This window comes from Simochromis diagramma, unplaced genomic scaffold (genome assembly GCF_900408965.1).
Source record: "Simochromis diagramma unplaced genomic scaffold, fSimDia1.1 OVJJ01000816.1, whole genome shotgun sequence".
NCBI lineage: Eukaryota > Metazoa > Chordata > Actinopteri > Cichliformes > Cichlidae > Simochromis > Simochromis diagramma.
In genome coordinates this window covers 13,448,661-13,459,893 of record NW_024386908.1, presented here as the reverse complement: position 1 = coordinate 13,459,893, position 11,233 = coordinate 13,448,661, and the positions used below count along the sequence as shown (strand labels likewise).

Here is an 11,233-nt window from a genome sequence, read left to right as displayed (position 1 = left end):
CAGGATAACACCAGTTCAGAATGATGATGTAGAAAATGTTGCCAGTGAAGTCCGTAACTTGTTTGACATTACAACAAATTGTGTTTAACAGGCCCTCTGAAGCATCATACCAGGATAATAAAATAAGACGCAACAAGTCAAAATTATGAGTCAGTTTGCCATTTTCATCTAATCAGAGTCTTCGGGTTTGATGATCAAAAGCCTTTCTTTCAGGCTGATGAGAGATTTGAGGAACTTTTAAATAGAGCGAACTTCTGAGCGCTGGTGACAGAAACATCTTCATTTACATTTCCTGTATTGCTATTTGAAGATGCTCCACAGAAAGTAATTGGGTATGACATTTATTTTTCTTAAAAGGACACTTCAAAGGGACTTTCTCACTGTGCTTCTCTCTCCATCCTCAACATGGTTTCCTCTTGGTGTTCTGTTAACTTTTATTCACTTTGGTGCAACGACTTTACTCTGAGTGGCACAGACAGAAGGGATGAGACACTGTTTTCCCAACCACCCTTCTCTTTTGAGATTATTAGTTTCTGAAATAACTTCACATTAATTCCTCGTGGTCCTGCCATCTGGCTATTATCTTTACAAGTAGTAGACAGAACTGAACAGCAGGCATAGGTTTCTGGCAGGATTTTGTTTTGTTCTCACATTTGTTATCGCTTTTGGATGCCCAGAATTGTCCTCCCATATGGAAAAGAAGTAGAAAAACCATATAGTAAATGCTTAAGGTTTGTGTAAGACTTACATGCCTAATACTATTGTGTACTTGTGGCCCATTTGGCATTTTTTAAATAAAAAGTATTGACTCATTTTATACATAAATCTTACATTAATGTTGTATTAAAATTGATTATTAGGAAGCTTTGCGCTCCACTTCAATGCAAAATGTGTGCACTGATGGGAAGACGTCAGTATTGCCCAGATTTCTGACCGCTGAAGCCATGACACGTCATCAGGTGTAATTATGGTAAGCAGGCTGTTGAATTTAACACATGATCAGCCTTCTATCCTAGCTGTAAAACTAATGGAGCGCTAATTAGGGCTTATAGCCACGGTGTAGGTCTCTCTGCCCAGACATTTGCCTTACATGTGTCACATTTATCACTACAACTGGTCCATTAAGCTCCACCATTACTTCTCAACAGCTGCTATTTCATGTAAAAACAAATTACGCTAAAACCTCGGCATAACTCGGAAAAAATGGCAATGGTGCTATAAAGGCAGAAAGTTCCAATGTTTAAGTTTGTATTTGAGGAATGGGTGGCACAAAGATAAATTTCACTCCTCTATCCTCGCTTCAGAAGGCAGTGCTTTTTTTTGACGGAAATGGGGACTGGCTTCAATCTCCTGGTGTTGATCTGTGCTTTCAGATGAGATAACATAAGGAAGTAAGGAGAAGAGAGCAGCAGGAGGAAGAGGAGGAGGATGTGTCTGCTAAAAATAGAATTTAAGATGACTAAATGGAGAGATAGCATCCGCTACGAGGACTGAAAATTGTGGTAAATTGCACCAGTTGTAGAAAGTGATTAGCTATGAGATTTCGTGTGCTGGGAAACTGCCACAATTTACTGCCCCAACATTACCAAAACATGACAATAATAACAGCAGTAGCGCATGTCCTCTCAAGTGTACCTTGGCTGTTTGTTTTAAGTTGGTTTTATTCCTGAAAAGGAATTAAAGACCTGATTAAATGAAAAATACCTAATACCATTTCCTACTTGAAGCATTCCACATGCCCAGTTACATACTGTAGACTAAAAGGTAAAAAGTCTGAACTGCTTTGGGGTCAGTTCTATAGCCCTGTTATTGGCATGGCTAAACATGGCTAAAGCAGAACGGACAGCTGCACCAAATTAGGCTGTGGACATCTCAGTATTGCTATTTGTGAAAAACAATATGATGCAGTTGGCATATATTTCTGCAAAAATACAAATAAAAATAGTATCTGCACCGTTTATTTAAAGCTGAACAGATTATAAAAGTATCATTATATGTTGTGACCCAATTTTTTTTTTTTTATTTTTTTTTGCTGTAAATCTCAACTATTTACACTCCATTTATTCAAAATATGTGCCTTTTCTAGAAAGTTTTAATGGTGGGGAGGAGGTAGGAGTAGAAGTGGGGGTGAGGATGACGCACAGGTTGAAATAGTTTACTTGTACTGCCTGTCCTTGCTCTCATTATATCTGCATCTGGACCTGTCAGAGTTATTTTGCCTATGGTTTATGTTATGCCTTAAAGTTTGTTGACCTATTCAAATATTTCATTAGCAAGCTACTACCAGAACATATCACAAATATATTTACAAGCTGGGACAGCTCAACTAATGACGCAAATGTTGTTCTGGTAGTCTTTTGAATACCTATTTTTAACAGTTCTGCAGCACAGGCTTAGAGCACAACATTTCCACACATGAGAAGTCTGAAAAGTCTTAATCAGATTTAATCTTTGGTTAATAACAATCAAAAAATGCTATTTTTTATTAACTAGAATCAGTCCGACTACAAATAGAGCACTCAACTCAAATTCCTAAATGTGCATTGTCTTGGTTTGTGCACAAGACAACTGCAGAACATACTGGAAAGAGTTTAGTCTTTTATAAGGAACGCTTTCAGTTTAACAACTGCACCAGTTTGAGAAAATACGGAGATTATTATTCAAGGAAGGGACTTCAAGTATGCTTTTAAAACAGGACCGCAGATGATTTACATTACAATTCAGCACCACAAGAAGCAGACTTTTAAAAATGATAACAAGTCAATTTGATTTGATTTATATAGCACAAAATCTCAGCAACTGTCCCCTCAAGGCACTTTATGTTGCAAGGTAAAGACTCTACAATAATAAAGAGAAAACCCCAACAATCACATGACTCCCTATGGCCAAGCATTTGGTGACAGTGAGGAGGAAATACTTCCTTTAAACAGGAAGAAACCTTCAACAGACATGGTACTATGAGGTCATTAAGATCAGATGGGACCTGATTATTTTAAGATAAGATGGATCCTGTATGGGAGGATATATAATGTATATTAAGAGTAATATCTCAGCCGTTGAGTCTCAGGATGTCTATGTATGAACTTGGGTAGGTATTCTTCAGTGGCTGAGAGTGGGACAGGCAAGATCTTCCAGAAGTGAGCCAGGTTGGCACACCTATGGCGGATTCTGCGACAAAGAAGGGCAAAGGTAAGCACACAGCTAAGGTGAGCAGGGAAATAATAAATCATCAATTGACTAAGTGGCCCAACTAATACTGCCACTTAACGCTCCAGCAAAAAGTGGAGAGTGAGCCTGACAGCATATGACTACTTGCACTCATGCTGAGTGTACTCTAATATTTCTTGATTGTCAAAATGCAAACGGATCATCTGAATGGGAGGGTTGTGGCTCCTTGAGCAAGCTCCATGCTCCATGTTCCTATTAGCCCTCCACAGGAGTAACCTGCAAATCGTGCTGCTACTACTAGGTAGCTTCCAGGTATCAATACCTGTTAAAGTATGAGTATGATCAGGAAATTTGTTTAGCAAAACTTTACTGTAAAGAAAAAAACTAGTTAAAATATGGAATTGGCTTATGCTTTTGGCAAAAACAAAATAACAGAAATAGCTGTGAAGTGAGATAGATGTAAACAAGTAGGGGGCAGTTATAACACTGGCAACGTGCCTTTTTATCTCAGGATGTAAATGTTGTTTCTATGTGACATTTCATCATTTTCAGTTAATACTTTGCATACTACTGAGCTGACCACATTCACCTCTAAGACAATTTCTATTAACTCCAGAGAGCAGGTCATTGGTTGTTGTTTATCACTGCCTCTGGAGTAAACACTGCTAAACTTTCCATTTAAATTATAATAACCTCAGACTGAAGTGGTGAGATCGTCAGTGTTGCTTTGTTGTTAATGCTTTAAAAAAAAAAAAATCCAAAGTCACCCACTGATTAAAAACTGCATCTAAAATACAGGCAATGTGTGAAAATATCAGCTGAGAGTTCTGCTTAGGGAGTGAGCTTTTAAGCTGAGCACATCATCTGTGCTCTTGTTTACAAGATTCTGAAATAGGTATGGAGAAAACAAATATGTCTTCTTTCTCTTTTTTCTTGCAAGTTTGAAAAGTCGTGACAGCTTCAGAAAAAAGGTGTAGTTCAAGAATAGAAGGCCAAATGTCAGGGGCTGGGTCTGTGAGCCAGCATTTTGAGTTTATTTTGTATTTTTTAAATCTTATGTTATATTGGAAATATGTTAAGTTCTTGTGTTGTTATTATTAGTTAGGATTTAGTTGAGTTTTAGTATAGTTTATGTTTCAACTGTCTCTTGTTTATCTTTTCTGTTTGCCGTGTGTTTTCTCCTCATCTATGTAGTTCCCCCTTTCTCTCCTGTGTCCCTCTCTCGCTCCCTCTTTCTGTCTCTTGTGTCAAGCTTGCGTGCCCCAGTTCATGTCCCTTCATGTTTCCCGTTTTATTTTGAAAGTCTTGTTTCCATGTTCAGTGAGTTTCGTTTTGCTTCCCCTGTGGTGTCATGTTCATTTGTGTCAGGTGTGTTTCCCCAGGTGTTTCCACTTCCCTCATTACCTTTCTGTGTATTTTAGTCCTGTGTACCTCTGTCCGGTGTCAGGTTGTCTGTTAGTCTCACCTCTTGTTTTATGGCTGTCATGTTTCTCTAGTCTTGGTTTTCTCATGTTTAGGTTTATTGTGATCATTAGAACTTTTCCATGTCCTCCGTTAGTTTTTTCCCAGTTTAGGTTATTGTTTAGTTTTGCACCTTTGTGTGCCTTTGCTTTTCTTTTTGTGGTAGTTATTGGCCAAAATAAACAGCTCGCTTTTTGATCAGCTTTAGTCCTGTCCCTCGTGTGTCTGCATTCGGGTCCACGCTCCTCAAACACATCGGCCATTCCCGACGTGACACCAAGACTCCTCTAAGAAACTTCTTCTGTTGATACAAATACAATAAAGCACCAGCATGCCAGATATTGCAAAACATCTCGTTTTTAATGCCTGGCTACCTTTTCATTTCATGAGCTGTTTTCCAACCCGAGCTGTAATTCTCGCCTTTTTTATAATTAAACAAATATCATATCTGTCCAAAAGATGCCAATAAACAAATAAACTCACTAATGAAAATTCTACATTTCTTCTTTCTGCATCATGAGCCAATTCTCAAGGGGTGAAATACTGTAATTTATATTATTTCAGGGCTGATTGTTTGGAATATTTTGACACTGCAGAAGTGATTCTGTACTAAAGTAAACAAATAGTACAAAATAGCACAAAACTTCTGGCAGAGTATCAGATCATCAGTATCAATTATAGAGCTCACTGCTCACAAAAGTTTAGTTAATAAAAGCTGCCATTATTTCATCTCTCTTATATTTTCTCTTCAGTTCTAAAATATTGTTTAAGGGTTTACAGTTAAATAATTTGTAAAGACTGCCCCTGCTGGCCCAAATCACCTGATTAATCTTTAACTGCGGACTCAGTGGGCAAGGCAGAGAAAAAAATGCAAAGTTTGGAATAGTTGAAAGCAGCAGTACTCAGAGCAGAGCAAGGGCTGACAATTATTGATTACATGTGATGGAGAGCTCATTTGGAAAGGTTGGAGCAACGTTGCCCACCGGGAACTTCGAGTCATTTTGTTTGTCTAACAAGCTGTGCAGCCACAAGTTGGTAATTTTTCTTCATTAAAAAACAAAAACTATATTTGTGATTTATGTTCAGTGCACAGCAGGGTTGCACATATTACCATAAAAATAGATACAGGGACATAATTAATCAGACTTAACACACATCACAGGTGACAGTCATTTTCCCCTGGCCTTGCATTCGTGCACTCAGGCTCACAGACAAACCTATGTGAGTGTTTGTGTTTCTTTATCTAAATAGCCCCCAAGCCAAGGGACTTTTCTATCTGCTGGTAACAAAGTCATCTGACCTGCAGAATGAATTTCACTGCCCTGCGCCTGTTTTATTAAGGACTCGCATAAGATAGTATATAGATAGATATACTTTCTCAGTAGCCTGAGTGCTTAGATGCTCTTAGTGTCTGCATTTGATCATCGAGGTATGTCCCATTACAAAGACAGAGATTAGTAAATAGACAATTGGTACAAAATGGAGCAGAATTGGCATACAAACAGAAAAAATTATACACTTTTTTAACTTTGTTTGGGGACCACCAATTTCCCAACTTAAGCTTTAGCTAAATGGTAAATGGCCTGTATTTATATAGCGCTTTACTAGTCCCTAAGGACCCCAAAGCGCTTTACATATCCAGTCATCCACCCATTCACACACACATTCACACACTGGTGATGGCAAGCTACATTGTAGCCACAGCCACCCTGGGGCGCACTGACAGAGGCGAGGCTGCCGGACACTGGCGCCACCGGGCCCTCTGACCACCACCAGTAGGCAACGGATGAAGTGTCTTAAATGGTATCCTGTCCTCATTTTCATCCTCTAATGCCGTTTCGTGCTGGGCTGGTTGCTACAATAAGTACAATTTACAAAAAGAATAAATAAATGAAGTGGATCAGCATTTCAAATGTTACTGACGGATCCCACAGTTTGGGAGCAGGCACCTACTGTACCATCCTTCTGATAGGCAGACACTCTCTAGCTTCTAAGGCACTTGAAAAAAATGAAAGGAAACCAAAAAAGTGAAGTTGACCATAAACAATGAACTGAAGGGTGGTACGTAGTTCATGGAGACTGCAGAGTTGATTGATAATTCTTTGTACTTGCTTGGGAATGAAACTGGATTTACAGTCAACACAGTCCCAGGATACATATATTTAAGCTCGCCACCCACTTTGTTGGATATACCTGCTCAACTGCTCATTAATACAGAGTAAATGGTAAATGGCCTGTATTTGTATAGCGCTTTACTTAGTACTTAAGGACCCGAAAGCGCTTTACAGTACATCCAGTCATCCACCCATTCACAGCCACATTCACACACTGGTGATGGCAAGCTACATTGCTACCCTGGGGCGCACTGACAGAGGCGAGGCTGCCGGACACTGGCGCCACCGGGCCCTCTGACCACCACCAGTAGGCAACGGGTGAAGTGTCTTGCCCAAGGACACAACGACCAAGACTGTCGGAGCCAGGGGCTCGAACCGGCAACCTTCCGATTACAAGATGAACTGCCAACTCTTGAGCCACGATCGCCCCAGAGCTCTAATCAGCCAATCACATGGCAGCAACACAATGCATTTAGACATGCAGACAAGCCTAAGCATGCTATTTGAAGATTTTGAAGTGGGGAGCATCAAAATTGGGGGGAAAAAAGGTCATTTAAGTGACTAAAAGTGAAATGGTTATTGGTAAGATGAGCTGGTCATAGTATTTCACAGCGATCTATTAGTTTTAGAGAGAATGGTCTGAACAGATGAGCACAGGCTCAACGCAATTATCACAATTACACAGTAGAAGACTGAAAAATCATTGCGTGGACTCATGAGTCCTGTGAAATTCCAATGGTAGGGACAGACTTTGGTGTAAACAACACAAAACCTTTTTTATTTTCCTGGCACATTCTGGACCTTCAGGAAAAACAGGGCATTGAGAAATTGAATGCAACTCTAAAAGCAAGGTGTATCTAATGAAGTGTCCACTGACTGCATGTATGACATGGGTTTATTGATATAGTGTTTGATTTTGCCCATTGAAATACTAGTTATTAGCATTTCAAAATTCATGATCAAATGCCATTCATCTTCATGTGGTGGAGTTGTGGTCTGTCCAAGTTGACACTGGGTTTTTGACAGGTCACCAGTTCATCTTCCTGAATGAGGGAAAAAACACAAACAGCTCATGTTGAATCATCACAGTTCTTGACAATGACCTGACCTCAAGTTGCAGTAATTACAAATGGAGCTGTGTAGTGCAGTTTCCAGGCAATGCTCAATTCACAACATCAGTGCCCGAGGCCAGCATGTAAGTGAAAAATCTTAAAATGTTTGACCTAAAATTAATGAGAGGTGCCTGAATAATTCATTAGTTTAATTCTGTGAGCCTTGACAATCTGGTAATTTGAAAAGTCAATGTTTGTAGGTCATATTATACTGAATAGTGCAAAAAAAAGCCAAACCATTAGAAGCTGCTATTTAAAGCCCCCCAAACTGTTCCTCACTTCCTTCAGCCAGCCTCTTCTCTCAGCACATTCATAAACAAAGTTTATGGTTGGAAGGGCTTTTAATGAATGGAATCTAAATAGTCTGGTAACTAACATCTGTTGCTAAGATGGTAAAACTTTTCCTTGTTATTCATGATCCTTCCTCTATTACTGTCAGCATTGTCAAAACACTGGGACAGTTGCTATCTTCGAACACCTTTGCTGAGATCTTGACTCATCTTTGCCATGTTCCCTTAACTCAAACCCCCGTTTGTCAGCAGCCACTGGCTTTTAATTGCACAGGGCCTGAGCTTTGGTAATTATGTTGTCAAGTGCAAGAGTAGTGAGTGCAAATAATGTGTGAATGGTACAGCGGCTGGTCTCTCTCTTTTCTCTCTCTCTCCCTCTCTCTGCAAGGCTGATCCGTCTTGATCGCAGGGAGACATCGCTGTGAGATGAGGAAAAAAGCAACCCGGGGAGCAATTGAGCATACAAAGAACACTGTCACCTCATTTGCAATCAGGAAACTGTAGAAAATAAAGAAACTATAGTTTCCTCTATGCCAGAAATAGAGCAACACAAAGAGAATGTATATTCTCTGTTGTTTTGTTTCATAACATAAAAGGTTTGCATCATGTTGTCAAGAAAACTGATAGTATACGGCTTAATTACCATATAGTTACCTTTAATTACATGGTGTTTTGTTTATGTCTAGTTTGCCTCCAATCATCCAGACAGTTTCACCTTAATGCTACTTCATCATCACAGGTGGAAGTTTTTGCTTTTGTGCTCAAGACAACTTAATATTTATGTGTTGGCATTCAAAGGAAAAACAATTCAAGCTGTCGCATAGCGTCACATGGTGTCTTCCGGGATGTAATTTTCCTACCTGTAGGTATGAAGGTTCTTGAGCAATGGGTACCCAAAGGAGACGCTGTAATGTCAGCATACAGTTAGACCCATAATTTGTTAGACAAAGACAGTTTTTGTACTCTTGCCTCCATACACCACAATAGTGGATTTTAAAGCAAACAATCAATACATGATTGAAGGGCAGATTTTCATCTTTAAACAAAGAGCTTTAAAAAAAACAAATTACATCAGCTGTTTAGGAATTACATCCATTTTTATACACAGTCCCCCATTCCCAAAGGCCCCAAAGTAATTAGACAAATATAACTTTAAATATAAGGAATGTTTTGAGTACTTGGAGGGAAATCTCAATTCTAGCACCCATAAATAGGACCAAATGGGTTTTTTTTTATGTTCTGCTAGGCCTTTACTGAAGCAGCCATTAGTTGCTGCAAGTTTGTGGGTTTTTCTGCATTTAGTGTTGTATTTAATACCTGAAAAGCATTGTCAGTTGGGTTGAGATCAGGTGACTGACTGGGCCACTGAAAATGTTCCTGTTATGTTAGGATTTCCAAAAGACAGACGCACTGGAAAAAACACATTTCATTAAAAATTTTGCGAACACAACAGGCAAGAATATTGCTTGGAATTCTAACTTAAACTTTTCTGGAATTAACTCAGGCAGGTTGTACAAAGTTTCAAGGGTTCATAATAAAGTCCTATATGAAGTCCTTTCGCAGGGTGAGCTTCTCCAAAGTCTCTTTATTATACTCACGCGCTGATTCAACTCATTGATCAGTTGAGTTTCTCCGAAACTCCACAATTCCAATTCTTCACTTAGCTCAGCTCAGCTCTCAGTTTAGTCCTGATGGACCAGGATGAGATCTGTAGCGAGATGTGGAGGACACAGGATAGGGAAAGACAGATTGAGCAGGAGAGGAGAGACAGAGAGAAGGTAGGTGTGCACCTGGAGAAGAGGAGGAACCCTAACTATTCAATTTCTTTGCCTTGAGAAACTCTTGGGTTGCTTTAGTAGTATATCAAACATTAGTTGTAGCAGTTAATTTTTAAAATTTTAAAAAAGTAAAGTTTTTGGTGTTTCTGCACTTGCTTGAATATAAAGACTTTTGTTTGAATGAGATATTCATTCTCTGTTTAAAAGATGTATAGAAGGGGTGGCCAACTCCAGGCCTCGAGAGCTGGGGTCCTGCGGGTTTTAGATGTGTCCTTGATCCATCACAGCTGATTTAAATGGCTAAATTACCTCCTAAACATTTCTTGAAGTTCTCCAGAGGCCTGGTAATGAACTAATCATTTGATTCAGGTGTGCTGACCCTGGGTGATATCTAAAACCTGCAGGAGACCGCTTCTCGAGGCCTGGAGTTGGCCACCCCATGATGTATAGGCTTATTGTTTTACATGTAAGTACAAGGGCTGAAAGTACATTTGTAAGTGCATGATGTTGCGTATTGCTGGTGAGGGTTTCTTGGGGGGATGGGAGTACACCCACAAACAAGCAAACTTGGTGTTCAGATAGAGGGGTTAGTCCAAAATATGTGTGAGCAGAGTTACCTGGAATGGAGTCAAATTAAAAAAGAGACACTTAACGACCATATGAAAACCCTTTCCAAATTCCTATTTTGAAGCCTCAAAACATCATTATGTATGTCACCGTCTTGGCTTTTTCTGAGCCAAAGTGACAATAATTAGACAAGAGCTGAGCGTTTAATCATTAGCCAAGGCTAGCAAGCTTGGTTATCAAAGTGCATCCAAAGACTCTATGGGGGGACTTCATGGGCACAAGAAGCTGGTTATAGTTAATAATTGTTATAATTAATCACAGAGCAAGCAATGTTATTTTTCTGTTATTAAATTTAAGATGTTCAAAGAGTAACAAACAGTCTAAATGTATGCAGCCATGTCCCTATTAAATGTGTAATGTTAATCCATATTAAATGTAAATGCCAGAGTTTTACTAGGTTTTGAAAATATGTATTTTTGAGTAAAGATGGGCATTAACTAATGTAGGGGTGACCAACTCCAGGCCTCGAGAGCTGGGGTCCTGCAGGTTTTAGATGTGTCCTTGATCCATCACAGCTGATTTAAATGGCTAAATTACCTCCTAAACATTTCTTGAAGTTCTCCAGAGGCCTGGTAATGAACTAATCATTTGATTCAGGTGTGTTGACCCAGGGTGATATCTAAAACCTGCAGGACACCGGCTCTCGAGGCCTGGAGTTGGCCACCCCTGAACTAATGCATAGG

At 39.5% G+C, this 11,233-nt stretch overlaps 1 long non-coding RNA gene across 2 annotated transcripts; it reads right to left on the bottom strand.

The window, feature by feature from the left end:
- Window positions 1-7,181: 7,181 nt before the first annotated feature.
- Window positions 7,182-9,906, bottom strand: LOC120736153. 2 transcript variants are annotated; one of them, XR_005696427.1, is made up of 4 exons: window positions 9,744-9,906; window positions 9,463-9,555; window positions 9,006-9,050; window positions 7,182-7,786 (listed from the first exon to the last, which is right to left on the bottom strand). It is a non-coding gene; the product is annotated as an uncharacterized LOC120736153 (long non-coding RNA). The 2 variants fall into 2 exon arrangements; XR_005696428.1 differs by lacking the exon at window positions 7,182-7,786 and adding an exon at window positions 8,430-8,564.
- Window positions 9,907-11,233: the final 1,327 nt, after the last annotated feature.